Source organism: Cupressus sempervirens, chromosome 9 (genome assembly GCF_028749045.1).
Source record: "Cupressus sempervirens isolate cs-2001-9-10 chromosome 9, ASM2874904v1, whole genome shotgun sequence".
In the NCBI taxonomy this organism is placed as follows: Eukaryota; Viridiplantae; Streptophyta; class Pinopsida; order Cupressales; family Cupressaceae; genus Cupressus; species Cupressus sempervirens.
The window spans coordinates 419,894,392-419,905,922 of record NC_143126.1 but is presented as its reverse complement, the minus strand read 5'-3'; the positions used below and the strand labels follow the sequence as shown (position 1 = coordinate 419,905,922).

General features: G+C 33.5%; 1 pseudogene; it reads left to right on the top strand.

Annotated features, from left to right (window-relative positions):
- Window positions 1-5,503: 5,503 nt before the first annotated feature.
- On the top strand, window positions 5,504-8,360 carry LOC149539085 (floricaula/leafy-like protein; annotated as a pseudogene).
- Window positions 8,361-11,531: the final 3,171 nt, after the last annotated feature.

Genomic DNA, 11,531 nt, shown 5'->3' with positions numbered 1-11,531 from the left:
ACGACTGAGCACTACTATTTGGTGACCAAGTCCACAAAACTTAGCAAAAATACCTCCAATCATACATGATCGATAAAACCATAGGATGCTCTTGCATCAAAAGTCTAACAACAGAATCATAACATATGAAGTTTAAGGGCATCAAATTCACCAAATTGTAGCATAAAAATTGGGGGGCACAATGATATTACTGATAATGTGTATATTGATCCTCCAATCTTAGATTTATATTAAGAAAAGAGAAAGAAGGAATTTCAAGCATAAACTTCTAGAGGGCCCAAATTATATTGGCGCAACCTAAAATGGATGCAAGGGGTGCCAATGCTAAATCCAAGTCCTTTGAAATGTGTATACTAAAAGGATATATTTCTATGGATTGTTCCTTCCCTTTATTATTATATACAGACTCGATTGATTATGTATTTAATGAATTTAGTTAATGCAAACTGTTTGATTAATTGAAATCAATGTAGAAGCATATATGATACCTAAGCTCATGAAAAGATCATATATAGTACTTAAAACAAAGTGCTATGAAATGAAAAATGAAGAATCAAGCTCACATTAAGGGTTAGTATAGGACACCACTTTAGATTTGGAAATAGACTGCCAGACTATAATAGAAATGGGAATTGAGTGGGATCTAGATCTAGGAGACTAAGATCAACAAAATCTAAAAATATGGAGGCTCCAAGTAAGATACAACCTAGAGTGTAAGGGATGAACAAAGGTAAGAGATGATTTTCCAAGGGTTGAGGTCATCCTTGACCCTATCTATTTTGAGAGCCTACAAATCTAAAACTCTGATAGAACTAGAAACCTTCGATCTCCAATCCAAATAAGTTGCTCTTAAAACATGTGAAATTTCTCCTACACAAGAAAATGGAAATCTTGGGGTGAGGGCCTTGCCTTGGTCAAGCCCTTCTTTAGGAATTAAATTTGAAATGAGAAAGCATGTAAAAGTAAGAGAAATGTAAATATTCACCTTATTTGCCAAATCTCTATGAAGGGGTTTAGATATGCTATCCACAAAGGCATCTAAATGCTTATATATGTGTAGATGTACGAATGGTGTAGATTATAAGATGTCTCTACAAATGCAATATATCTACAAGCACCAAATAATAGATCCATGGATGTAAGCATGCTCTTGAATACTTGTGCAATGTTGATGAGTGCATATCTCCTTCCTTGATGACCAACTCTATTATTTCCTATGGAGAAAAAAGCCATCTCTTGAGAAGGAAATTCATAAAATGAGGGCATTTAATGAATTCTTTATTGCTTGGCTCAAGCTCCTTGAACACACCCTGAAAGATTTCTTGGAAATGTTACTTTGTGGTGACTAATAATGGTGGGCTACTATTTTCCAATGGCTAATATTCACCAATTGGCTATTGTTTATATTTGCCAATGTATGGTCAACATGTTGTAACTAATTTTAACCCTAAAGTGGCAAAAAAACTTGTATAAAAGGGCTTAGAGTTAGGGATTGTTTCATAAGGAGTGATGTGAAAATGGTTCTTGCGACCATATTGGGTTGTAAGGGATTATGGATTGTGATCAAGTTATAATCACTGGATCATAATAATATTGACTTATTATTTGGTGGGAATAGCCCAACAATTGGGTGAACCACATTAAATCTTGATATCTTGTGTTCTTTTATGTGTGATCTATTATTTTCTAATATTGTTTATTTTTGCATGTAATCATTATTTCTATTCGTGGTTAAATCCTAATAGTAAATGATGGCTTGAAAGTATGCTTTCTCATGAAAGTATGGATTGCTCTTAGAACTTTTGGCTAATAATTGATTACTTGCGCAAAAGATGGATCATCTCTGTACCAATTTCAAAATCAAATTCGAAAGGGGTGGACCATAATTAGGCAAGAAAAGATTAAGAACTCTAAAGTAAGCCTAAGACCCAAGGAAAAACTCCCTAGGCAAGGGATAACCTCACCCCTATTTGGGGTAAGGGACAAAATTACCCCCTTACCTAGGGGGTTTTCCACATTGAGATACCCTCTAAGATCTTGAGGGTGGAGAAACCATGGCCATAAATGTGTAGGAACTTAGAAAAATAAACCCATTTGAGCACTAATGCCTAGGAGATATCTACAATAGGTCTTATAAAATCTCTAGGATTTCCAAATTAATGGGTGCTAAGTATTTTGATAGTATGCGAACAACTAAATATATTTTACTATGAGAAATAAAAGGACTAACTATGAACTTAAAATAAAGATGAAGTAACACAACATAAAATATTTGTCTTTAATTTGCATTCTTAGAATAGCTTTTTGACAACTAGTGTCTCGTATAGATAGGGTATGGATAACTTGGAATAAGATGCAAGACTAAATAACTTAAATATACTCTAAGAATGTAAAATAAAGATGCAACAACATACTAAACAAACTACAAATACATGCTAGAAATAAAATAGTTAAAATGATTGTAAATGAACTACATGCAATGAAAATGATGATATGGAGGCATAAAGAAAACCTCATTATGAAGGCTAATAATGCGATCCTACTGAAGCATGAATCCATGAAGAACTTGCACATAAGAAAGAAGGGAAGGTTTGGGTGGTTATTTGGAGACTTGCCTCAATCAAGTCTATATTCTCGTGTCTCCTCCTCTACAACAACCATTTAGATACGATGAAATTGGTGATAGACAATCGAATACTGATAATAAAGAAAATACAATACCAATGAGCAAACAATAAGTAGAGTAATATGATTTCAAGAAATAAGAAGATGGTGAGAAGAATCCCCAACAAGAGAGGGAGAAGTCCAACCATGAGACATGGAGCCAAGATGTGTGAGAGCTTGAAGACTGCAATGGAGAATACTTGCAAAAAAGTGATGTGTATAGAGAGCCAAGAAATTTTTGAAGGGTGAGAATGCTCAAGTGAATATCCAAGAGGATGAATGAGTCAATAAGAAGAGGAAATGAAGCAAAATGAAGGGTTTTTATGCTTTCAAATAGAATGTTGTGCAGGCGAGCTATTTATTAGGGCATTAAGAATGTGTGTTAATAGTTAGAAATGCTCCAACAATAACTTGACACATCTAAAGATCTAAAAAATGACAACACGTTGTCATGATCTCTTTGTGACACACTCTTATCCAAAACTATCAGGGTTGTGCGGTTGGAATCATGAAGAGGGGGATGAATTGGCTAATGATGTGGATTGTGTGGATCTCAAGTCTTAGCCAAGGAAGGAAAATGTGTAAATGACTTTTTACACGGGGATGTAAAATTTAACCCATTACAATATGATATCTATTTTATCTCGTTGCTTATCCTTCTTTATATATTGATCACTTTCAATGTTCTATCTATTTATGAGCACTTTGATTATGAATTGTTTTAAGAATTTTTTTAATATAAAAGTTGTAGATTTCTTATCAAGATATTTAGTAGAAGATTCAAAATATAGAACATTGATGGTTCTTCTTAGGGGAATCCAAGTTCTGGTGGCATTGGGGGAGTGTCTCATTGTAGTTCTAACGATGTCCAATTTCTTTTCCTGGTGCACAAGGGTTGTCACACTAACAATATTATGGCATCGCTGGCTATTTTCATGTCGTGAAACAATTTTGTTTGAGGGGTTGGTGCACGATAATTTGTGAGTTTGACTCCCAAGTGGTTGTGAACTTGCTTACTTCATAGGCACTTGAGGATGTTAGTTGGCCCCTAGCTTCAATTGCTAATTAGACTATTCTCTTTTGTAGAACTCTAGAGTCTGTATCTTTTACTTACATCCCTTAGGAGTGGAATGGAGTTGCGAATTGCTTGGCTAAATGGGCTTTTGATCACATGCAGGATTGGAATTTTATGGATAGGGGGCAATTATCCCCCGAATTATCTCCTGAATTTGATGACCTTGTTTATGGGGATATAGCTCCTTGTTGAGCTCTTCCTTTTGTATCTCTTCTTGTCTTAATAATTTTTTTACCCCTCTTTTAGAAAAATATAGAACAAAAAGGAGGTTAAATATGCACAACATGTCGGGTTGTTATGTTAAAGCTATCAGATTTCCACAATCCATAAGAATAGTGCTTTTGTTTCTAGATTCAATTGTGTGCAATTTTTTAACATGTTTTTTTTTTGCCTTCTACTCTATTGCAACATGATGATAAATCACGATCTGTAATTCGAAACATCATTATTAAAAAAAGTCCAATCCAGATATACAAGCATTAGACTTTTAATATTTAAGCTTTAGTAACAATCTATTTATTGGTTATCCATAGATTTTATAGGCTATCTGACCTCATATATAGTATTAAATTGTAGGCTATTTGACCTCGTATATAATATTAACTACAAACCTAGTTAATTATTTACCATGCAACATGGATGACAAGTACAAGTACAAGGTTCAGAAAATGTGATAGGACACCATGTATGATTTACAGAATCATTGCAAGTGAAAGTCAATGAGCTCTTGTCTGCTATTTTGATATGGGGATTGCGAATTTTCAAGCAAAACCATGGCTATAAGGCATAGGAAGACACCACAATACTTACTATTTGCAGTATACACAAGGCCTCGAAGATCAAAAGGTTTCCGTTAGAGAATTCCAATCAAAAGTCATGGAAAATTTGATGTATATCAAATTGATGTTCCTGTAGTACAAGTTAATACATTTTTAATTGAAATGAGATTCTTGAGATGAGGAAAGGCACCAAGTATTGATTTGATGGAAAACAACGCATAGGCTAAGGAAGGGCAACGTCTATACAGCCACGAAAATGCACTTCCTTACGAGGGAGAGGACTTAAATTTTTTTTTGAAAAGTTAGAAAAAACAATGTAAAGGGAGTGCATTTTCGTGGCTGTTTAGCCACGGGCCTAAGGAAGTAGCCTGCCCTGTAGGGTCTTGTCCTTAAAACAAGTGCAGGTACAATGTAATACGAATTCCTGCGATCTGAGACCTGCAACAAGTAGGACTAGTTTTCAATTTACATGGAAACAGTGGCCTTCAATGTAATGACCACGTAGAAAAAAAAAGTATTATGAGATTAGTTATCAATTATTGGTGGTGATGATGGATAGATAGTACACTTCTTGAAGCTTCTTAATAAAAGGCGACCAGATCAGATGGGTGAACGCAAATAGCTCTTTGGGTCGGCTCTCTAAGATTGGATTTTTGTGGAATATGGGATTGTAGATTGCATGTGAAGTAGATTTTAGGTCTTTGATCAGCTTGATTAGAGTAAATGTGGAGAAATACTATGGTCTGAGATTGAAGAATGTTGCATATGAAAGTGTTTTGAAGTCTTTGAACGCCTTTTGTGAATCTGATAAATAGTGGGCGTGTGGAGAGATTATAAACTTTTTTTTTTCCTCTTATAAGACTATCATATGCATTTGTAATGTTAGAGAGTTTGGGTCTCTGAAAGGCTAGTTGCATTTGTTGCTTGAATTTTTGGATGTATGCTTAGATAGTTTGAATATTGAGGTTAATTTGTGTATAAAAGCATGGATCCTGACAGCTTTCCAGCTTTCTTCAAGTGGGAGCACAGATCAATAGCAGCCCCACAAGTGCAAAGAGGAGGATATGAGTTTCCTCTTCCGAATACTGCTGCTATACTAATGCCTAATGGCATGAATGGCGACAACAGGAGACAATTGAGCTGTTTGGAAGAACTTTTCAAGAATTATGGTGTGAGATGCATAACGCTGAGCAAGATGGTTGAGATGGGTTTCACTGCCAATACCTTGATCAATCTGACCGAGCAAGAGCTGGATGATGTTGTTAGGATCATGGCTGAAATATACAGCCTTGATCTTCTTGTTGGAGAGAAATATGGCATTAAATCTGCAATTAGGGCAGAAAGGAGAAGGCTTGATGAAGCGGAGAGGAAAAAACATATGGAACTATTTGCTGCCATGGATGGAAAACAACGCAAGAGTGATGAGAATGCCTTAGACACACTCTCTCAGGAAGGTAATTCGTGCCTATTCATTACTTACATATGTTTCAATGGTAAAAAATTCATTATGTTTGGTTTGTGCGTATGTATATATATATGCTTTATTATTACTCTGTTTTGTGCTTGTTTGCCTTTTGGGGGACATATATGTTCTTGAGAATTAATCAATCATACAGTTGCACATGATAGCTGCAGTTTGTTCTTTTGAGAACACTATTTGGTTACTCCAGTGTCCACATTTTCCTCAAGTTCGCCTTTAGATATTCTCCTCACAAAGGCACATAATTTAGATCGTATTGGTACGTAGGTCTAAAGCTAAAAATAGTAAACAGTGGTACCATTGTATGTAACTTTCTGTAGAAACGGTTTCTTGTAATCACTATTGCTTTACAAGGAGAACTGAAAACTGTTTCACTGTTCATATTACTTTGAGTCCCATTGTTGCATCGTCTGTAAAGCAACTTTAATGGGTTTTAAAACTTGTCTTCTCTGATAGTGTCGAATAGATTAAATCTGATACATGAACAATGAGTGGTGGTAGAGGAGGTGAGATTCAATAGCTTCTCAGATTCATTGAATTTTTTTATGAAGGGTATTCTGTGATCGAAGTTATACAGCTTTCTGAATTTGATTGTGTGAATAATTTTTATATCAATGTTAGGGATCACACTCAACAGAATGAGAAGAGCTCAAGGATGTATTCTATGATATATTTGTTCTTTCTAATATGAACCTTATATACATTGTAAGGGATCATATGATGATAACCTAGTTGGGTTGTACTTGTTCGTACAGGTCTATCAGTTGAAGAACCTGATGGAGATAACACAATGATCCTTTCACAGAATAACAACTATCCATTGAACCTGAATAGGGGCAATGATCATGTGCTGCTGCTCCAAAACAGCGGCCATTTGAGTACTGCAGTGAGTGGTCTAATGACACTACCTTATAACAACAACTATTGCAGTGATCAGCAGCTCAAAGCTTGCAAAAAGCAGAAGAGAAGGGGCTCAAAAGAGTTTGGAGAAGATGGTCAAGACAGGCAAAGAGAACACCCTTTTATTGTTACTGAACCTGGAGAACTTGCAGGAGGGAAAAAGAATGGGCGTGACTACTTGTTTGATCTTTACGAACAGTGTGGCAAGTTTCTGCTGGATGTTCAGCACGTAGCAAAGGAAACAGAGTAGAAATGCCCTACAAAGGTATTTGTTTATAACGATCTGCAATCATATCAAAAAGATTAGATAACTTATCATGAGAGAGTGATACTGTTTGTGACACCAATCAAAGTGTATTTACTTAAACTGTTTCGATCAACAGTGTAGTAACTCTGTTTACATGTTCAGAAAATGCTTGAATATGTGTTGAGATGTCTAGAAGATTGTTAATAAGTATGTTTAGTTCAGAAGGTTTTCTCTAAGTGTGTTGACAGGTTATTGTTTGAAATTGCGTCTATAAGTGATTTCATTTGTGTAGAAGATTGCATGAGATGATGTTTGTTTTAATGACGTGAATGAAGCTTAATATGTGATGTTTACGCCGTTCGCAGAATCATGCGATCTGAGAGATGAACCGACCAATGACAAAGAAAACTCTATCAACAAACCACAAATTCTGACTATCTCATATGTCTTTAGGGATGGTAGAATACGTTTCGAAGTGAGCTTCCCCGTTTAAAAGATAGTTTGCAACTGTGTTTACTTCGTCAGAAGATTGGTACACAATACAAAATGTGTTCCCCTGGATTAGAAGATTGTTTTAAATTGTTGGTTTCTGTTAATTGGGAAATTGTTCAACTGGGTAAAATATTGTACTTTCTATTGAGGCTGTTTCAAAGCGGAAGGAAGCTGTCTAGAAGTTTACATCAATGTACAAAGTATTTGGTTCACCTAAAGATTGAACCAAATTTTCAGATCATATTTTATGATCTATCATCTTTCAATCTTTCTTTTTCATTCTGATGATAGATCACAGTATGTAATCTAAAATGCTGATGCTAAATATATGCTAAATAAGTGTACACAATCAAATCCAAGGAAAAAATTTGCTCCAACATATAAATTGTGGAAATCTGATAATGTCGCCTAAAGATTGTTGAATGTTTGGTTGTTTTGATTTCATGGACTGAATTATCACTGCGAATATCTGGCGTTATGTTTGAGGAATATGGTTGATGTTTGTAGGTTACGAATGAGGTATTTAGGCATGCAAAGCACTCTGATGTAGGTCATATCAACAAGCCAGAGATGAGACATACGTACACCACTATGCCCTGCATTACTTGGATGTTGACCAATCGAATCGTCTCAGAAGAAGCTACAGAACGAGGGGAGAATGTGGGAAGATGGAGGCAAGATTGCAATGGTCCTCTTGTCAACGTGGTCAAAGTAAATGGGTGAAGCATGCGTACATTACAAATCTAAGGCAGCAACATGTTGTCTTAGGTTTGTATTGTTTTCAGCGAATATATTAAAAAACTAACTTAGACATATCAACCATGAGAAAAAGTTCTTCATTGAATACATCAGCTAAACCAAAGCAAGATTATGTTGATTTAGAACTTTGTAAGTTATTCAATGAATACATTACAAATCTAAGGTTTCACAACATTGTCTCAGTTTTGTGAATACATTACAAAACTAACTTAGACATGTCAATCATAAGCACAAAGAAAACTATGTGCATAGTGCAAGTAGATATCCCATCAAAGAACATTACAAATTAATATTAAGTATATATGCAATGTAAAGTTTGAATTATTGCATGCGTTCTCTAGTTCATATTTATTCTATTAATTATCAATTTGTCATTCACTTTACATAATTAAAAGAATGTCAATGCAATAACGTCACATAATTAAACATATCATAATTCTCACTATAAACATAAAAAATTACTGGAGAATAATGAACATAAAAATGCATTGAAATCAAGTGAACCATCCCAAAATATATATGCAATTAGTATGTAAGTAGGAATATTTGCACAACCATAAGTCTACAGATGTGCAATTTTTTTGACAAAAAGGGAAACTCTATAGAAGTACTTTGCAATTACAAATTTCTCAAAAGGTGTGAGAAAATCGTCATTCTTACCGTTGCAGATTGCAAAGGAACTTTAGTCATTGCTACAACATGAATATGTAAATAACTTCCATGATTTCACCATTAGATCCCTACACCTCATCTTTTTAAAATCTTTTTTTTTTTTTTTTTGAATTCTTCCACAGATGTTGTGAGGATCAATATTATGAATTCCCTCAACAAATTTTACCTAGTTGGATGGTACCACAACATGGCTAGAGACATCGAATACCTAGTCAAGTCTATAACCAAGTAACTTAAACAAGGGGGAAAAAGAAGACAAGCTCATATATGGCCTCATCATGTAGATATGAGCCACCTATAATATGTTGCACAAGATAGAGAATATAATCCTTGATATCATCATCTTGTGCGACAAATAATCTAGAGCATTAGTGTTCCAATGACTCCTAGAAAGATACCAAACATTGAATACTTAAACTTTGGTCCATAAAGAAAACCTTTTGAAATAAGAATAAATAGTTAAACATTTTGAAATAAGCATTGCTAAAATTTTGAAACTACAATAACCAATAAAAGACATGACTATGCCAACATAGTCATGTAATACATATCGACCTATAGATAGTAACCATACATTAAGCATCCGATAACAAGGAACAAATAAGATAGCCTTCCAACCTAAAATAGAACAAAGATATGTGATGTACACTACATAAAAATGAATAGGCAATACATGTGTATGCATTGATTAAATTAGAAAAGTAAGACAGTAATGTGAAATTTGAGAGTACATTGAAACAACATAACTAGATTGAAAAGTGCATTTAATCGTCAAATACATCACAAAACTAATTGTGTTGTATGCAAAGTTATTTTTGTAATGTACTCAATGACAACATTACAAAAGTAAGACAATAACGTGGAATGTGAGATTACATTCAAAACAACTTAAGTAGATTGAGAAGTATATTTAATCATTGAATACATCATGAAACTAAATGTGCATTATGGAGAGTTAGTTTTATAATGTGGTCATTGACAATAATAAAAGAAAGTCAATAATTCGAGACATGAGTCTGGGAATCTTGCAGACATAAATATATACTTACAATTTAAAGGCATCAAACTACTTTACGAGATTGAAAAGAAAATATATTAATTGAATACATTGCAAAACTAATTTTGCAATATGTTGACTTAGTTTTATAATTTACTAATTGAGAAAATTACAAACCTAAGCTAGTAATGTGAGAGAGGATGTAATGTCCCCACTACTTAGGACAAGTTTACCAATAGAAATTATTAGCAACATAATCTATTAAATTCAATTCGAATGATTGATATCTAGGAATGTTACTATTTCTACACATCTTTGAGGATCTCTTAGTCTGGCTTCATAACCCTCTAGGAGGATCCCCTGTGTTTATGAGGAATGGCCTTCGATTATTTGGCCTTCTTCCCTGAAACTACCGTCCCAGTTGGGCTTCATAATCTGCTCAGAACAATCCTCAATTAGTTAGCCATTATCCTTCAAAGACCTACGTGACTATCTTAACACATGTACTACATTTCTCTTCAATATATTCATTAATATAAATAAAGTCATAAACATAATTAAATAAATATAATCCATAAACATACATTTCTTACCTTCTTCTTTTCTTGATCCATGTTGCTCTATCCTTAGTCGGCCCTTCAATGAATTATTCCTTCTAGATTATCTCAACTCAATATTTACTCTCCAACATTCATCATTTTCTAATTATAAGAATAAGAAAAACATATACTTTTTCATTTCTTCTTTTTCAAGAGTCACAACCTTTCATTATACAAATCCTTTAAAAAGTCACAACACTTCATAGTTATAATCCTTTCAAAAAGTCACAACACTTCATAACTAAAATCTTTTGTAAAAGTCCCAATACTTATAATCAAAATATTTTTTCAAGAGTCACAACTATTCATAATTATGACCCTTTCAAAGGTTCAAATCCTTTCAATATCATTGATACCTTTTTAGAAAGTCACTTCCTTATTTTCTTCATATTACTTTCCTCTTCCATTTTTCCTTTTTGAACTCCTCCCCTCTCCTCTTCCTTTCCCCCCCCCCTCTCTAAAATAAACTTTCCTCCCTTTTATATCTTAATTTTAAGGAGTCATGTATATTTGTTAAACATTTCATAACATTTCATTAGATTTAGTTAATTTATATTATTCTATGTTATATTATTATTTACTTACTTATTTGTGTTTATTTTATTTATTATTAAGTTCTATTTAGAAATTTAACATACTTTCTGCAATATAATCTCTTGTATTTTATTTTATTTCTTTCTTTACTCATTGAAAAATTAATTTTTAATTATTTAAAATAGCACACTAAATATTATTTTATTAATAATATAGATTAAATAATTATTATTTTCTTGTTTTGTATTTTAGTATTAGTTTTAATATAACTTTATTATTTATTTAATAACATTGTATTATCTAATTATTATTTGAATATTCTATCTTAAAATG